Here is a 19390-nt window from a genome sequence, read left to right on the forward strand (position 1 = left end):
TTTCAATATGCAAGTAGACTGGCTAAATCAGGTTGGTATTGGATGCCAAGGGAAGCAATCTGTAGAATGCCTGTGAGATGGCTGTTTGGAGCAGCTCGTGGTCGAGCCCTACCTCCCTACTCACACACCTGGGTGCTGCCCTTGTCACAGTATTCTCACCCTGGCTTTCAATTTGTACAAACTCTCTGTTTTGGCAACCTTGTCCATTACACCAACACAATAGTCAGAGACCAACCGCATGGAAACAGGACCTTCGACGTGATTGCCAGTCACGCCTCCCCCCCCCCACCTCCTCCCCCCCGTATCTACGCTAGATACACCCTGTCTGCATTCAGTCCATGTCCGTTGAAAAACATTCCTATCCATCTATATGTCCAAATGTCACCTATTCTTTTTCTCCAAAGACGCTGCCTGTCCCACTGAGTTGCTCCAGCATTTTGTGTCGATCAAATGTCTTTAAATGTTGTTATGGTGCCTGTCTCAACTACTTCCTGTGGAATCTCATTCCATATTCCCAGTTCTTCAATAATATAAAGAGTAAGAAAGAGGCAAGAGTGGACATTGGAACGCTGGAAAATGATGCAGGTGAAGTGATAATGGGAAATAAAGAAATGGCAGAGGAGTTGAATAACTTTTTTGTGTCCGTCATCACAGTGGAAGACACCAGCAATGTGCCTGAAATTCAAGAGAGGGGAGAAGTTATAGGAGTGGCTATTACTAGGGATACGGTGCTTGGGAAGCTGAAAGGGCTAAAGGTGGATAAGAGGGACTGCACCCTAAGGTTCTGAAAGAGGTGGGTTTGGAGATTGTGGAATCACTAGAGTCAGGAGTGGTTCTGGATGATTGGAAAATTGTGAATATTACCCCGCTGCACAAGAAGGGAGTAAAGCAGAATAGTGGGGACTATAGGCTGGTTAGTCTGACTTTGGTGGTTGGTTAGATTTTAACCTAATAACAATATAACAATTTCAGCTTCGGAAACAGGCCATCTCGGCCCTTCTAGTCCGTGCCGAACACTTACTCTCACCTTGTCCCTTACTGCACTCAGACCATAACCCTCCATTCCTTTCCCATCCATATACCATCCAATATTTTTAAATGATAAATCGAACCTGTCTCCACCACCTCCACTGGAAGCTCATTCCACACAGCTACCACTCTGAGTAAAGAAGTTCCCCACCATGTTGTCCTTAAACTTTTGTCCCTTAATTCTCAAGTCATGTCCTCTTGTTTGATTCTTCCCTACTCTCAAAGGAAAAAGCTTATCCACGTCAACTCTGTCTATCCCTCTCATCATTTTTAAGACCACTATCAAGTCCCCCCTTAACCTTCTGCACTCCAAAGAATAAAGACCTAACTTGTTCAACCTTCCTCTGTAACTTAGTTGTTGAAACCCAGGCAACATTCTAGTAAATCTCCTCTGTACTCTCTCTATTTTGTTGACATCTTTCCTATAATTTGACGACCAAATTATACACCATACTCCAGATTTGGCCTCACCGATGCCTTGTACAATTTTAACATTACATCCCAACTTCTATACTCAATGCTCTGATTTGTAAAGGCCAGCACACCAAACGCTTTCTTTACCACCCTATCTACATGAGATTCCACCTTCAGGGAACTATGCAGTTATTCCCAGATCCCTCTATTCAACTGCATTCCTCAATTCGCAACCATTTACCATGTACGTCTATTTTGATTTGTCCTGCCAAGATGTAGAACCTCTCACTTATCAACATTAAACTCCATCTGCCATCTTTCAGCCAAATGGTCATTTCCAATGGCCCTAAACCTCTCTGTAGAGTCCATGATAAAGACATGAAGTTATGTACTTAGAAGTTCATGATAAAATAGGCCAAAGTCTGAAGGGTTTTATGAAGGGTGTGGTCTTGCCTGACAAACGCTGGAATTCCTTGAAGAGGTAAATAGCAGGACAGCCAGTCAGTAGATGTTATTTACCTGGACTTTCTGAAAGCCTTTGATAAGGTGCCACATGTAACCCAGTTAGGGAAGGGGCAGATACTAGCATGATGGCAGGTTGACAGAAGACAAAGAGTGGCAATAAAGGGGGCTTGTTCTGTTTGGCTGCCAGTGACTAGCTGAGTTCCGCAGGACTCGGTGCTAGGGCCGCTACTCGTCACTTTGTATATTAATGATGTGGACGAGGGAATTGAAGGCTTTGTGGCCAAGTTTGCGGAAGAAACGAAAATAGGTGGAGGAGCAGGTGGTGTAGAGAAAGCAAGGACTCTGCAGAAGGACTTGGACAGGTGGGAGAGTGGGCAGAGAAGTAGCAGATGGAAAATATTGTAAAGAATAAAGGCCTAGATGAGTTTATAATTGGGGAGAGAATCCAGAAATTGGAGATGCAAAGTTAATCTGCAAGTCGAATCGGTGATTAAGAAAGCAAACATAAAGCTAACAATTATTTTGAGAGGCTCGAATACAAAAACAGGGATGTAATGCTGAGTCGGGCACTGGCCAGGCCACATTTGGAATATTGTGAGCAATTTTGGGCACTGTATCTGAGGAAGGATGTTGTGGCTTTGGAGAGGGCCCAGAGGTGGTTTACAACAATGATCCCAGGAATGAGTGGGTTAATATATGATGAGCGTTTAGTGCCACTGGTGCTCTACTCGCTGGAGTTTAGAAGAATGAGGGGGGACCTCATTGTAACGTACAGAATAATGAAAGGCTAGGATAGAGTGGATGTGGAGAGGATGTTTCCACTGGTGGGAGAGTCTAGGAGTAGAGGTCATAGCCTCAGAATTAAAAGATGTTCTTTTAGGAAGGAGATGAGTAAGAATGTCTTTAGTCAGAGGGTGGTGAATCTGTGGAATTCTTAGCCATAGAAGGCAGAGGAGGCTGTCAGTGGATATTTTTTAGGCAGAGATAGATAGATTCTTGGTAGGGGAATGGGATTAGGCCGGAGAGATAGATCAGGCATGATTGAATGGGGGAGTAAACTTGATGGGCCAAATGGCATAATTCTGCTCATATCACATGATATGATCTTATGACCATGTTGACTATTCATAATCAGTCCTTGCTTTTCCCAATGCAGATATACCTTGTCGCTCAGAATACCCTCTATTACTGACACATTGTTTAAAACAAATGTAGGTCCCGTCAGAAACAGGTGAATTGATCATGGGGAACAAGGACATGGCAGACCAATTGAATAACTACTTTGGTTCTGTCTTCACTAAGGAAGACATAAATAATCTGCCGGAAATAGCAGGGGGACCGGGGGTCAAATGAGATGGAACTGAATGAAATCCAGGTTAGCCGGGAAGTGGTGTAAGGTAAATTGAATTGATTAAAGGCCGATAAATCCCCTGGGCCAGATAGGCTGCATCCCAGAATACTTAAAGAAGTACCCCCAGAAATAGTGGATGCATTAGTGATAATTTTTCAAAACTCTTTAGATTCTGGAGTAATTCCTGAGGATTGGAGGGTAGCTAATGTAACCCCACTTTTTAAAAAGGGAGGGAGAGAGAAAACGGGGAATTACAGACCAGTTAGTCTAACATCGGTAGTGGGGAAAATGCTAGAGTCAGTTATTAAAATGAAATAGCAGCACATTTGGAAAGTGGTGAAATCATTGGACAAATTCAGTATGGATTTATGAAAGGTAAATCATGTCTGACGAATCTTATAGAATTTTTCGAGGATGTAACCAGTAGAGTGGATAAGGGAGAACCAGTGGATGTGTTATATCTGGACTTTCAGAAGGCTTTCGACAAGGTCCCACATAAGAGATTAGTATGCAAACTTAAAGCACATGGTATTGGGGGTTCAGTATTGATGTGGATAGAGAACTGGTTGGCAGACAGGAAGCAAAGAGTAGGAGTAAACGGGTCCTTTTCAGAATGGCAGGTAGTGACTAATGGGGTACCGCAAGGCTCAGTGCTGGGAACCCAGCTATTTACGATATATATTAATGATTTGGACGAGGGAATTGAATGTAACATCTCCAAGTTTGTGGATGACACAAAGCTGGGAAGCAAGTGTTAGCTGTGAGCAGGATGCTAGGAGGCTGCAAGGTGACTTGGATAGGTGAATTGTTAAACACCTCTGCTCAGTCCGCCTTAACCTATCTGATCTCTCGGTTGCTCAGCACTTTAACTGCCCCTTCCATTCTCAATCTGACCTTTCTGTCCTGGGCCTCATCCATTGTCAGAGTGAGACCCAGCACAATTTGGAAGAAGAGCACCTCATATTTTGATTGGGTAGCTTACACCCCAGCAGTATGAACATTGACTTCTCTAACTTCAAATAGCCCATGGCTGAAGAAGGGTGTCGACCCGAAACGTCACCCTTTCTTTCCGTGATCATATTGAATGGCGGTGCAGGCTCGAAGGGCCGAATGGCCCACTCCTGCACCTCCTTTCCATGTTTCTATGTTTCTATGACTGATGTTAGACTCACCCGGCCTGCAGTTCCCTGGCTTATTCCTCCAGTGTTCTTAAACAAAGACACATCAGCCACATTCCAGTCATCCGATATCTCACAGCTTGCCAAGAAACAACATTCTTCGCCAGTGACTAAGCAATTTCTTATCCAGCTCCCTAAAACATGCAAGGGTGCACCTGGTTAGCCCCTGGAGCATCAAGAACATCAACACCTCCTCTTCTGTAATGTCAATAGCTTTCTGGATGTTCCAGTTTTGCCTTTTCAATTTCCTAACACAAACTGGTCTCCTGTATCCCACATACCGCAGGGGATTTGTTTAATCCCAGCTTCCTATACATGACATGCGCCTCCATATATTTCCTGACCAGTGTCTCAAATCCCTCCTCGGCCAGAGTTACCTAACCCTGCTGCTGTGATGTAACTGGAAAGATTATTTGTGATATTACAGCACATACACAGGTTGTCAAACAACCCTGGTTTCCACAAGGGTATTCATCAACTCTGCTCAGACAGAATGAAGAGGCAGCATCTAGTGAGGAAAGCAAATGACATATTGGCATGTATTAGAAACATAGAAACATATGTACAGGAGTAGGCTATTCAGCCCATCGAGACAGCACCGCCATTCAATATGATCATGGCTGATCATCTAAAATCAGTACCCCGTTTCTGCTTGTTCCCCACATCCATTGATTCCGTTAGCCCTAAGAGCTAAATCTAACTCCCTCTTGAAAACATCCAGTGAATTGGCCTCCACTGCCTTCTGTGGCAGAGAATTCCACAGATACACTACTCTCTGGGTGAAAATGATTTTACTAAATACAGTCCTAAATGGCCTAGCCCTTATTCTTAAACTGCGATCCCTGGTTCTGGACTCCCCCAACATCGGAACATGTTTCCTGCATCTAGCCTGTCCAATCCTTTAAGAATTTTATATATAGAATTCGCAATCGATTGCAATGGAGTTGCAGTTCAGAAATATACATTTTTCTTGACATTTGTACAGGGTCTGAAGATGTCTGAAGTCGGGTCTTGACTCAAAACACCACCTATTCGTTTTCTCCAGAGATGCTGCCTGACCCGCAGAGTTACTCCAGCATATTGTGTCTATCAATTGGATGGAGAATTGTCGTTGTGGAAGGAAGCAGAGGGTTGTGGTGGGTTGTTTTTCCAACTGGAGGACGGTGATTTGTTGTTTGCCTCAGGGATTGGTGTTGGGCCCATTGCTGTTTGTGGTTTATATTAACGTTTTGGTTGAGACCACACAAAGCATGAGTAGTAAGTTTGTAGATGACACTAAAGTAGGTGGCATCGTTGATAGGAAAGATGTTTATCCAAAATTACCGCAAGAACTTGATCGGCTGGGCAAGTGGGCTGAGCAATGGTTCACAGAGCTAATGTAGATGAGTAAGAGGTGTTGGGAAGTCATAACCAGGGCAAGACTTTCACAGTGAATGGCAGGGCTCTGGGGAGTGTTGTAGAGCAGAGGGATCTAAGAGTGCAGGTGTATAGGTCCTTGAAAGTGGTGTCACAGGTAGATTGGATGGTTAGTAGGCATTTAGTACATTGGTATTCACAATGGGTACGGAACGGTCTGTCCTCAACAGAGGCCTCACCTTTGTTCTGCTCCGCCCCCACTTCAATGAGTTCCAGGTCTGCCACGATGTGGAGCTTTTCTTCCGTCGCCTCCAACTCTGTGCTTTTTTCTATGGTAAGGTGACCTTACCTCCCAGTGATGACCCCTTCTCCCATCTCCAATGGTCCCCCTCCTGCTGTTGGACTCTCCAACAGCTCTTCTACTCTCCTTTGACATTTTTATTTCAACTTTTCCACTCCCTTTACCTACTCTAACCACTGCCCCTCAACGTATAGCCCTCCGCTCACTCTGCAGCAACCCCGACATTAGCATCAAACCCGTGACAAGGGATGTGCCGTGGTAGTCTGGTGCTGAGGCCAGGTGCAAACTCTCAGACACATCCTCCTACTCTTCCTTGGACCATGATCCCACAGATGAGCACCAGGCCATAATCTCACAGACCATTTCTGATTTGATCACTTCCAGCTGTCTGCTCTCCAAAGCCTCCAACCTTATCGTTCCCCAGCCCCGCACAGCAGAGTTTTATCTTCACCCCAAAATCCAATAAACAGACCTGCCCTGGCCGACCCATTGTTTCTGCTTGTTCCTGTCCCACGGATTTCCACATACGTCGGCTGCTTCCTACCCCCCTCCCAACCAATGTCCAAGTCACCTCACATGCCCTTCTTCACTTCAATGACCCCATTGTCCAGGCCCCCTCACCCTTACCTTTATTATGGATGTCCAGTCACTCTACACCTCCATCCCCCACCAGGAAGATCTTAAAGCCTTCCGTTTCTTCCTCGACCGCAGAACCAGCCAACATTCTCCTCCGCCTAGCAGAGATGATCCTTACTCTTAACCTCTCCTTCGACTACTCCCACTTCCTCCAAATCAAAGGCGTAGCTCGGAGCACTGCTTGGCCTCAGCTATGCCTGCCACAGAGTACGTTGAACAATCCCTGTTCCAGGCGTACACTGGCCCTATCCCCGAACACTAATTCCGCTACATTGAAGACTTCATCGATGTTACCTCCTGCACTGATGCAGAACTCACTGATGTCGTTAACTTTACCACTAATTTCCATCCTGCACTCGTGCACTTGGACCATCTCCGACATCTCACTCCCGTTTCTACATCTCACCGTCTCCATCACAGTAGATAAACTATTGATTGACATCTATTCTAAACATATTGACTTCCACTGCTATCTAGACTACACTTCTTCCCACCTTGTTTCCTGTATAGACTCTAGCCCCTACTCCCAATTCCTCCGTCTACGCCGTATCTGCGCCAAAGATGAGGTGTTCCACACCAGGATAGTCCGAGATCCGCCAACATTTTCGCCATCTCCAACGGGATCCTACCTACTAGCCACATCTTACATTCTCCACCCTATTCCACTTTCCACAGCAATCATTCCCTCCGCAACTCCCAGGTCAAAATACACGGGGTGGCGCTGCATCTGTGGCAGCGGCTCGCCTGCAGTCTGTTTGTCTTTCTTCCTTGTTTGTCTTATCGTTAGCGTTAGATGTATGTAATCGTCTATTTTTACTGTATTGTGTGGGGGGGGGGGGGGGGGGGGGACTTTTTTCATCTCTTTCTTCAACAGTTCTGTACTCCCCCAACATCGGGAACATGTTTCCTGCCTCTAGTTTGTCCAAACCCTTAATAATCTTATATGTTTCAATAACAATCCCTCTCATCCTTCTAAATTCCAGAATATGCAAGCCCAGCCACTCCATTCTGTCAACATATGGCAGTCCCGCCATCCTGGGAATTAACCTTGTGAACTTACGCTGCACTCCCTCAATAGCAAGAATTACCTTTCTCAAATTTGGAGACCAAAACTGCACACAATACACCAGGTGTGGTCACACTAGGGCCCTGTACAACTGCAGAAGGACCTCTTTGCTCCTATACTCAACTGCTCTTGTTATGAAGGCCAACATGTCATTCGCTTCCTTCACTGCCTGCTGTACCTTCATGTTTACTTTCAGTGACCGATGAACAAGGACACCCAGATCTCATTGTACTCCCCTTTTCCCAACTTGACACAATTCAGATAATACAATACAATACAATACCAATACAATACCATGTATTTGTCATTTGAACCTCACATGAGGTTCAAACGAAATTTGGTTTATGCAGCCATACAAGAAAAGAACCAAGACACACACCAACACAATTTACACAAACATCCATCACAGTGAATCTCCTCATCACTGTGATGGAAAGCAAAGTCTTGTCTCTCCCCTGCTCTCCATTCTTCTCCCGATGTCAAAGTCAAAGCCCCCGGCGGGCGCTAGCAAGTCCCGCGGCCATTTAAAGCCGTGCCGGGCGATGTAAGGCCTTGCTCCGGGTCTTGATGTTGGAGCCCCCGGCGGGCTCTGCGGCTGTTTATGTCGTGCTGGGTGATGTAAGGCCCCGCTCCAGGTCACTTTCAACCCCGCAATTCGGGCGGGTGAAGTCGCCGTTGCCGGTGCCCCACAATGCGGTCTCCCACCGGGGACCCGCGAGCTCCCGGTGTCAACATCCACCGGAGTCGGGTCGCAGCTGCGCGCCACCACAGCTCTCCACGCTCCGAACTCTCCACGCTACAAAGCTGGCCAGCTTCACGATGGTAAATCCGCAGCTCCGCAGGCTCCGTGACTTGAGCCCCCAGGTCGTTCCGGTTGGAGGCCGCTCCATGGTGCTAGGCCCCAACGACAACGGAGACCTGACAGGGAAAAGGTCGGGTCCCCGTGCAGGGAAGAGATTTAATAGTTTCCCCCACCCACCCCCCGCCCCCCACACATACACATTTAAAATCCCACTACAAACTATATCCTCAATGGGACAAAAACATTTTAAAAAGCGAACAGTCTGCAGAGGCCGCTGCGATGTCGGTCGTGCCGCCCACTCACATATAATAATCTGCCTTCCTGTTTTTGCCACCAAAGTGGATGACCTCACATTTATCTACATTAAACTGCATCTGCCAAGCATCTGCCCACTCACCCAACCTTTCCAAGTCACCCTGCATCCTCACAGCATCCTCCTCACAGTTCACACTGTCACCCAGCTTTGTGTCATCTGCAAATTTGCTAATGTTACTTTTAATCCGTTCATCTAAATCATTATTGTATATTGTAAATAGCTGCAGTTCCAGCACCGAGCCTTGCGGCACTAGTCACTACCTGCCATTTTGAAAGGAACCCATTAATCCCTACTCGTTGTTTCCTGTCTGCCAACCAATTTTCTAGCCATATCTGTACCCAACCCCCAATACCGTGCTCTAATTTTGCCCACGAATCTCCTATATGGGACCTTATCAAATGCTTTCTGAAAGTCCAGGTACACCACATCCACTGGCTCTCCCTTGTCCATTTCCTAGTTACAGCCTCAAAAAATTCCAGAAGATTAGTCAAGCATGATTTCCCCTTTGTAAATCCATGCTGACTCAGACCGATCCTGTTGCTGCTATAAAAGTGGTGTATAAAATTGTGTATATAATCATGAGAGGAATAGATCGTGTAGATGCACAGAACCTCTTGCCAAGTGTACGTGAATCGAGGACCAGAATACATAGGTTTATGGTGAAGGAGAAAAGATTTAATAGGACCATTTGAAAGTTTGAAAATCTTTAAAGTTGCCTGGAATATAGGGAGAGTATAACTGCATACAGAATGGAGGTTGATGAATTTGCCAGTGAAATGAACTTGCACCCCGCTTCAAGTGGTATGAAACTGCACTTGAATTTGGTGGCCTTGCACCCTGCTTGAAGTGGCATTTCAAGGAATAGCCGTGAGTCAACTGCCAGCCCACCAGCCTTGAGTGAGTGAGCTGTCAGCACACCAGGCTTGAGTGAATTAGCCGCCAGCCCAAGAATCCATTCAACCCATAATGTCCATACTAGCCCTCGGGAAACCAGTCCCTTCAGCCCACAACACCCATACTAGCGCTCCAGAAAGCCCCCCCACTGGCTAACGGGTCCCACTTCGTCTAGTAATATAGATCATAGAATCATAGAATCATAGAAAGTAGGTGCGAGAGTAGACCACCAGGTCCGTCGAGCCCGCACCGCCATTCACTCATGGCTGAACACCAAACAGACACACTTACCCACAAACAGTAGACACAAGACACAGAACACAAGACACTACCCTCCCCTTTATACCGCTATCACCCCTCTCCACCCCAAGAACCGCGTGATCTCCTGGGGGAGGCAAAAAACCGGATAAAAACCCAGGTCCAATTCGGGAAAAAAATCCGGGAAATTCCTCTCCGACCCCAATCCAGGCGATCGACACTTGTCCAGGAGATCACTCAGGTCTACTATACTAACCATACCTAGGTCCATATCCCTGCCCTCTCCCCGTAGCCCCTTATCCCCTTGGCAGCTAAAAAAACATCTATTTTTTACTTAAATATATTTAACGTTTCTGCTTCCACTGCTCCCTGGGGCAGTGAATTCCACAAACTAACCACCCTCTGGGTGAAGAAGTTCTTCCTCATCTCAGTTTTAAAAGAGCCCCCCCTCACTCTGCAACTATGTCCCCTAGTTCTAGCCTCCCCGATCATTGGGAACATCCTCGGTGCATCCACCCGATCAAGGCCCCTCACGATCTTATACGTTTCAATGAGATCGCCTCTCATTCTTCTAAACTCCAAAGAGTAGAGTCCCAGCTTACTTAACCTTTCCTCATATGTCAATCCCCTCATTGCAGGAATCAATCTTGTAAACCTTCGCTGCACTGCCTCCAGGGCTAGTACATCCTTTCTTAAGTATGGAATGTGAGGTTATCCACTTTGGCGGCAAAAATAAGGGGGCAGATTATTATCTCAATGGGGTTAGGTTAGGTAAGGAGGAGGTACAGCGAAACCTGGGCGTCCTTGTACACCAGTCACTGAAAGTTGGCATGCAGGTACAGCAGGCAGCGAAGAAAGCTAATGGAATGTTGGCCTTAATAGCTAGAGGATTTCAGTATAGGAGTAAAGAGGTTCTTCTGCAGTTGTATAGGGCTCTGGTAAGACCATGTCTGGAGTATTGTATACAGTTTTGGTCTCCTAATTTGCGGAAGGACATCCTTGTGATTGAGGCAGTGCAGCGTAGGTTCACGAGATTGATCCCTGGGATGGCGGAACTGATATATGAGGAAAGATTGAAAAGACTAGGCTTGTATTCACTGGAGTTTAGAAGGATAAGGGGGGATCTTATAGAAACATTTAAAATTATAAAAGAACTGGACAATCTAGATGCAGGAAAAATGTTCCCAATGTTGGGCGAGTCCAGAACCAGGGGCCACAGTCTTAGTATAAAGGGGAGGTCATTTAAGACTGGGGTAAGAAAAAAACGTTTTCACCCAGAGAGTTGTGAATTTGTGGAATTCCCTGCCACAGAGGGCAGTGGAGGCCAAGTCACTGGATGGATTTAAGAGAGTTAGATACTCTGGGGGCTGGTGGAATCAAGGGATATGGGGAGAAGGCAGGCACGGGTTATTGATTTGGGATGATCAGCCATGATTACAACGACTGGCGGTGCTGGCTCGAAGGGCCGAATGTTCTCCTCCTGCACCTATGTTCTATGCTTCTATGTCTATTTCCCATGATGGAGATGGTGAGATCAAGAAAGGGGAGGGAGGTGTCGGAGATGGTCCAAGTGAATTTGAGTACAGGATGGAAATTGGTGGTGAAGTTGATGAACTCCATGAGTTCTGCATGGGTGCAGGAGGTAGCACCAATGCAGTTGTCAATATAATGGAGACAGAGTTCAGGGATAGGGCCCGTGTACGCCTGGAACAGGGATTGTTCAACGTACCCTACAAAGAGGCAGGCATAGCTGGGGCCCATGGTGGTTCCCCTAGCTACCCCTTGGACTTGGTGGAAGGGGAGGAGTGGAAGGAGGAGTTGTTAAGGGTGAGGACCAGCTCAACTAGGGGAGCAGAGTGTTAGTCGAGGGAAATTGGATGATTCTGCGGTCGAGGAAGAACCGGAGGGCTTTAAGGCCTTCCTGTTGGGGGATGGAGGTGTAGAATGACTGAATGTCTATAGTAAAGATGAGGGAGTGGGAACACAACTGCTTTGACAGACCACTTGTTTCAGCCTGCACCAGTCCCACAGAAATTATTTTCACGTACCACGACGCCATCCAATCCCCTTGGTCCAATCTCTCCCGACCTATGTCCAAGAAACCTCACATGCCCTTCATCTCTTTAATGACTTCTGCTTTCCGAGCCCCGACTGCCTGATCTTTGGGTGAGTGGATGTTCATTCACTCTACGTCTCCATTCCCCACCAAGGCCTTAAAGCCCTCCGGTTCTTCCTCGAACGCAGAATTATCCAATTTCCCTCTACTAACACTCTACTCCGCCTAGCGTATCACCACCTATATCTCTTGTTTCTCTTATCCCGAACTAATCTGAAGGGTCTTGACCCGAAACGTCACCCATTCCTTCTCTCCAGAGATGTTCCTGTCCAACCGTGTTACCCCAGCTTTTTGTGTCTATCTTTACGTTTAATGCAGATTGGTCAGTTGTTGCACTTTGAGAAGTCAAAGTAGGGCTGAACTACAGTGATTTGTGGGGGCCTGGTGAATGTTGTAGAGCACAGGGATCTTGGATAGTTGCCTAAATGTAGTTCCCTATAAGTGGCATCATAGGTAGATGGGGTGGTCAAGAAGGTTTTTGGTACATTTACCTCCATCAGTCAGGATACTGAAGGTTGAGAAGTTATGTTACAGTTGTACATTGGTGAGGTTGTACATAATATTGTCTCATTTTCTCCAGAGATGCTGCCTGACCCACTGAGTTACTCAAGCATGTGTGGTCTTTGGTATAATGGAATGGAATACTTTATTGTCACATGTGACAAGGCACAGTGACATTCTTTGCTGCGTACACAATGTATACAAATAGCAGCCACCTACAGCGCTGACAAAGTTACAAAGCACGCCGGCTCCTCCATTGTTCTCCCCCCCCCCCCCTCACAGTGGTCCCCCCACACCGGGTCCTCCATTGTTCTCCCCCCCCCCTCACAGTGGTCCTCCACGCTTTCATCAACCGTCGACCGCGGGTCACCACCGCCGCGAGGCTTCACTGCCGCTGAGGCCCCATCATCACGAGGCTTCACCGCTGTTGCCGCTTCACCGCCGCTGAGGCCTCACCGCTGTCGATGCCCCACTTCACGCTACCGTGGTGTCGACCCATGCCCCAGCCGTGGGCTCCGTCAACCACCAGGCTCTGGCCGGGCCCCGACCTGGGCTTCTACGCGGCGATCCGGGAGGCATCGAGACAGTGGCGCCTCGATAAACGCCTCCAGCAGCGTTCCCAGCCCACAGCCATGGCCCGTCGGGAAGCCTCTGGCCCATCGGGAAGCCTCTGACCCATCGGGAAGCCTCTGGCCCGTCGGGAAGCCTCTGGCCCGTCGGGAAGCCTCTGGCCCGTCGGGAAGCCTCTGGCCCGTCGGGAAGCCTCTGGCCCTTCGGGAAGCCTCTGGCCCATCGGGAAGCCTCTGGCCCATCGGGAAGCCTCTGGCCCATCGGGAAGCCTCTGGCCCATCGGGAAGCCTCTGGCCCATCGGGAAGCCTCTGGCCCATCGGGAAGCCAGGTAAACCAGCATCTGTAGTTACTTGTTATTACATTTGGAGTACTGTGTTCAGTTTTGGTCACCCTGCTATTAAAAGGATATCGGTAAGCTGGAAAGAGTGCAGAGAAGATTTACAATTACGTTGCCAGGACTTGAGGGGCTGAGCTATAGGGATAGGTTGGGCAGGTTAGGACGTTATTCCTTGGTGCAGGTGGCTGAGAGGTGATCTTATGATATGTGTCGGAAGGAACTGCTGATGCTGGTTTAAATCGAAGATAGACACACACAGCTGGAGTAACTCAGCGGGACAGGCAGCATTTATGGAGAGAAGGAATGGGTCAAGATCCTTCATCAGATCGTATGATATGTGTATAACACCATGAGTGGAATAGTTAGGATCAATGTGTAGTCTTTTACTCAGTGTAGGGGAATCAAAAACCAGAGGACATGATGTTAACTTGCGAGGGGGAAGGTTTTACACAAACCCTGAGGGTCAACATTTTCACCCAGGTGGTGGATACATGAATGAGCTGCCAGAGGAGGTAGATGTGGCAGGAACTATGACAACATTTAAAAGGCACTTGGACAGGTACAGGCCTTTATCAGTGCTATATTTCCCCATGACTTGAACACTAAATGGCCATGGAAACTGTGTCGCTCTACCCACCAACTCGCACCCATTCACCAAGCCCTCCTTGTTTACTAGTTTGCATTTCTAGTTTGCATCTGTTGCTTAATTTGCATCTGAAACATTTCACCAAATATAATTTGTTTCCTTGACGTGAAAAGGCCTTTGTTCTCAGTCTTTGTGGTTCCTGTTAAAAATACAGCAGGATTAATCCATGAAATACATCGATTGCAATCTGTAAAGTCTGCAGGAGCAAGAGTGAATTATTTAGACATAACTACAGACTTTATCCTCCACTTCGGCATCATCCAACGTGGCAGCATTGAGCTGTGTGGTGGAATGAGGGCTGCAAATGGAAACACAGCATCATTGCTGTTGGACTCAAACATGTAACATTGGACACTGGTCTCTGTGCTCTGGAACTATAACAGGCAGACAGTAAATGGGGCATTGGCTGCTGTACGCATAAATACAGCATGCCAACAGGCTCTGTGGTCCATGTTCCATTTACTCATGCCTGGCATTTATCACTCTACACCTTTCCTATCCACGTACCTGACCAAACAACATTTAACTGTCGTAATTGTACTCCCATAGACCACCTCCTCTGGTTGTTTGTTCCATGAATCCAGTGCACTCTGTGTATGAAAGGTCCCATTTAACTATTTCCCTGCTCACGTTGGAACATAGAACAGTACAGCACAGAAACAATCCCTTAGTCGACAATATCTGCACCAAACATGATGCCGTCAAACTAATCTCATCTGCCTGCACGTTGTCCATATCCCTCCGTTCCCTGCTTATCCCTGTGTCTGTCTAAAAGACTCTTAAACACCGCTATCGCATCTAACTCCACCACCAATCCTGGGAACACATTCCAGACACCCACCACCCTCTGTATAAAATCTAGTCCCACACCTCATTTAAACTTTCCTCCTCTCCCCTTAAAGCTATGCCTTCTATCAGTTCTCCCTTCAACCTCCAGTACTCCAAAAAAGAAAATGGTCACAATCAGTCCAACCTATCCTTGTTATTAATACCATCTAGTTCAGGCAGACTTTGAACAATTAGACTCCTCCACCCTGGTACAATGAATATGATCACAAATCTTATCTATGCCTCTCATGATTTAATAAACCTCTGTATGGTCACCCCTTAGCCTCCTTCACTCCTCTGTATGGTCAACCCTTAGCCTCTCCAGCTTTGTCACATCCATCCTGTAGCATCTGCGCACCATGCGGTTTCACCAATGCTCTATACAGATGTAACATGATGTCCCAACATTTGTACAAGAGTGGTCTCCAGCACTTTGTCCACCCGAGTCATCATATTCAGGGAAGTATGTATTTGTACCCCAAGGTCTGTCTATTCTACAACACACTGTAAATGACAGGGCCTTGGTGACTAAGTCTTGCCCTGGTTTAACTTCACTAAAGGCTCTTCTCCCACTTGTCAGTGTAAACTTTCAGCTTCCATTCCTTTGTCCACTTTCCCAGTTGATCTAGATCTTGTTGTAACCTTCAATAAAAATCTTCACTGTCCATCACAACAACAATATTTGTATCATCCACAAGTTCATGCCACCTATGTTCTCATCCAAATTGTCAATGTATAAGACAAGCAGGAGACCCAGCACCAGTCCGTGTAGCACACCACTGGTCACTGGATTCCAATCTGAAACACAACCCTCCACTCCAACCCTCTGACACTGACCACCAAGCCAATGTTATATCCACCTGGCCAGCTCACCCTGGATCCCATGTGATCTCATCTTCCTGATCTATCTACCATACGGAACCAAGACAAAGGCCTTGTTAAAGTCTATGAAAACGTCTGTGTCCCTGCCTTCGTTATCATCTTGGTCGCCTCTTCTTTTAGCCTTTAGATTTACAGATACAGTGTGGAAACTGGCCCTTCGGCCCATCGAGTCCGTGCAGACCAGCGATCACCCTTTACACCCACACTACCTGACACACGAGGTTCAGTTTACAATTTTACCAAAGCCAATTAACCTGCAAACGTGTACAGCTTTGGAGTGTTGGAAGAAACAAGAGCACCAGGAGAAAACCCATGTGGTCACAGGGAGATGGCACAAACTCCGTACAGACAGTTATGGTACAGTCAGGATCGATCGCGGGTCTCTGGCGCTGTAAGGCAGCAGCTCTACCACTACTTCACTGTGCCATCCCAGCACTTCAAGAAGCTTATTACAAAATGTGAAACACGATTTACCATGTTGACTATCCTTCATCAGTCTATCCCTTTATGCCAAGTCCAAGGCATAGTTATGGGTACCCACATGGGCCCCAGTTATGCCTGCCTCTTTGTAGGCTTCGTTGAACAATCCCTGTACAGGCGTACACTGGCCCTATCCCTGAACTATATCTCTGTTACATTGATGACTGCATCGGTGCTACATCCTGCACCCGTGCAGAACTCATGGACTTCATCAACTTCACTACCAATTTTCATGCTGCACTCAAATTTACTTGGACCATCTACGACACCTCCCTGCCCTTTCTTGATCTCACAGTCTCCATCATAATAGAGAGAGTACAGAGAAGATTTACTAGAATGTTGCCTGGGTTTCAACAACTAAGTTACAGAGAAAGGTTGAATAAGTTAGGTCTTTATTCTCTGGAGCGCAGAAGGTTAATGGGGGGACTTGATAGAGGTCTTTAAAATGATGAGAGGGATAGACAGAGTTGATGTGGACAAGCTTTTCCCTTTGATAATAGGGAAGATTCAAACAAGAGGACATGACTTCAGAATTAAGGGACAGAAGTTTAGGGGTAACATGAGGGCGAACTTCTTTACTCAGAGAGTGGTAGCGGTGTGGAATGAGCTTCCAGTGGAAGTGGTGGAGGCAGGTTCGTGGTATCATTTAAAAATAAATTGGATAGGCATATGGATGAGAAGGGAATGGAGGGTTATGGTATGAGTGCAGGCAGGTGGGACTAAGGGAAAAAAGTTGTTCGGCACGGACTTGTAGGGCCGAGATGGCCTGTTTCCGTGCTGTAATTGTTATATGGTTATATGGTTATATCATAGGAAATAGACCATTGACCTCCACAACTCCCTGGTTAACTCATACCTTCCCACCCAAAGCACCCCCTCCCCAGGTACCTTCCCCTGCAACTACAAAAGATGCAACACCTGTCTCTATACCTCCTCGCTCGACTCTGTCCAGGGACCCCAACAGTCCTTTAAGGGTAGACAGAGATTCACTTGCACCTCGTCCAACCTCATCTACTATATCCATTGATCAAGATGTGGACTCTTATACATTGGCGAGACCAAACGCAGACTGGGCAATCGTTTAGCGGAACACCTTCGCTCAGCCCGCCTGAACCTACCTGATCTCCCGGTTGTTTACCTTTGTTTAGTTTAGAGATACTGCGCGGAAACAAGCCCTTCGGCCACCGGGGCCGCGCCGACCAGTGATCCCCGCACATTAACACCATTCTACACCCACTAGGGACAATTTTTACATTCACCAAGCCAATTAACCTGCAAACCTGCACGTCTTTGGAGTGTCGGAGGAAACCAAAGATCTCAGAGAAAACCCACGCAGGTCACGGGGAGAACGTACAAAGTCTGGACAGACAGCACCCGTAGTCGGGATCGAACCCGGGTCAAACCCAAGCGCTGCAAGGCAGCAACTCTACTGATGCACCACTGTGCCGCCAACTTGTTGCTGGACACTTTAATTCTCCTTCCCATTCCTACATAGACCTTTCTATCCTCGGTCTCCTCCATTGTCAGAGTGAGGCTAAACGCAAATAGTAGGAACAGCATCTCATATTTCGCTTGGGAAGCTTACATCCCAGTGGTATGAACATTGATTTCTCTCACTACAGGTAGCCCCAGCATTCCCTCTCTCTCTATCCCTCCCCCACCCATATCGCACCTACTTCTCATTTTCACCCTACAAACAGTTAACAATGTCCTGTTTCCTTCATCATCATTGCTTTTTGCGTATCTTTCATTCCTTGTTCTTTATCTCTACACATCACCGTCTATATCTCTCATTTCCTTTATCCCTAACCAGTCTGAAGTGTCTTGACCTGAAACGTCACACATTCCTTCTCGCCAGAGATGCTGCCAGCTTTTTGTGTCTATCTTTGGAGTTTAATGCTGATAGGTTCCTTTCCAAATGGAGACTGGTGAGTAAATGAGAGCACATGGTATTGGCGGTAGGGTGTTGACATGGATATAAAATTGTTTGGCAGGCCGGAAGCAAAGAGTAGGAGTGAACGGGTTCATTTCAGAATGGCAGGCAGGGGCGAGTGGAGTGCCGCAAGGCTCGGTGTTGGGGCCGCAACTATTTGCTATAAATATTAATGATTTGGAAGAGGGAATTAGGAGCAACACTAGCAAGTTTGCAGATGACACAAAGCTGGGTGGCAGTGTGAACTGTGAAGAGGATGTTAGATGTGGCCCTTGTGGCTAAAGGGATCAGGAGGTATGGAGAGAAGGCAGGTACGGGATACTGAGTTGGATGATCAGCCATGATCATATTGAATGGCGGTGTAGGCTTGAAGGGCCGAATGGCCTACTCCTGCACCTATTTTCTATGTTTCTATGTTAGGAGGTTGCAGGGTGACCTGGACAGGTTGAGTGAGTGGGCAGATGCGTGGCAGATGCAGTATAATATAGATAAATGTGAGGTTATCCACTTTGGCAGCAAAAACAAGGGTGCAGATTATTATCTCAATGGGGTTCGGTTAGGTAAGGTGGAGGTGCAGCGAGACCTGGGTGTCCTTGTACACCAGTCACTGAAAGTTGGCATGCAGGTACAGCAGGCAGTGAAGAAAGTTAATGGAATGTTGGCCTCCATAACAAGAGGATTTCAGTATAGGAGTAAAGAGGTTCTTCTGCAGTTGTATAGGGCTCTGGTGAGACCACATCTGGAGTATTGTGCACAGTTTTGGTCTCCAAATTTGAGGAAGGACATCCTTGTGATTGAGGCAGTGCAGCGTAGGTTCACGAGATTGATCCCTGGGATGGCAGGACTGTCATATGAGGAAAGATTGAAAAGCCTAGGTTTGTATTCACCAGAGTTTAGAATGATGAGGGGGATCTTATAGAAACATATAAAATTATAAAAGGACTGGACAAGCTAGATGCAGGAAAAATGTTCCCAATGTTGGGCGAGTCCAGAACCAAGGGCCACAGTCTTAGAATAAAGGGGAGGTTAT

This window comes from Amblyraja radiata, unplaced genomic scaffold, assembly GCF_010909765.2.
Source record: "Amblyraja radiata isolate CabotCenter1 unplaced genomic scaffold, sAmbRad1.1.pri scaffold_313_ctg1, whole genome shotgun sequence".
Lineage (NCBI taxonomy): Eukaryota > Metazoa > Chordata > Chondrichthyes > Rajiformes > Rajidae > Amblyraja > Amblyraja radiata.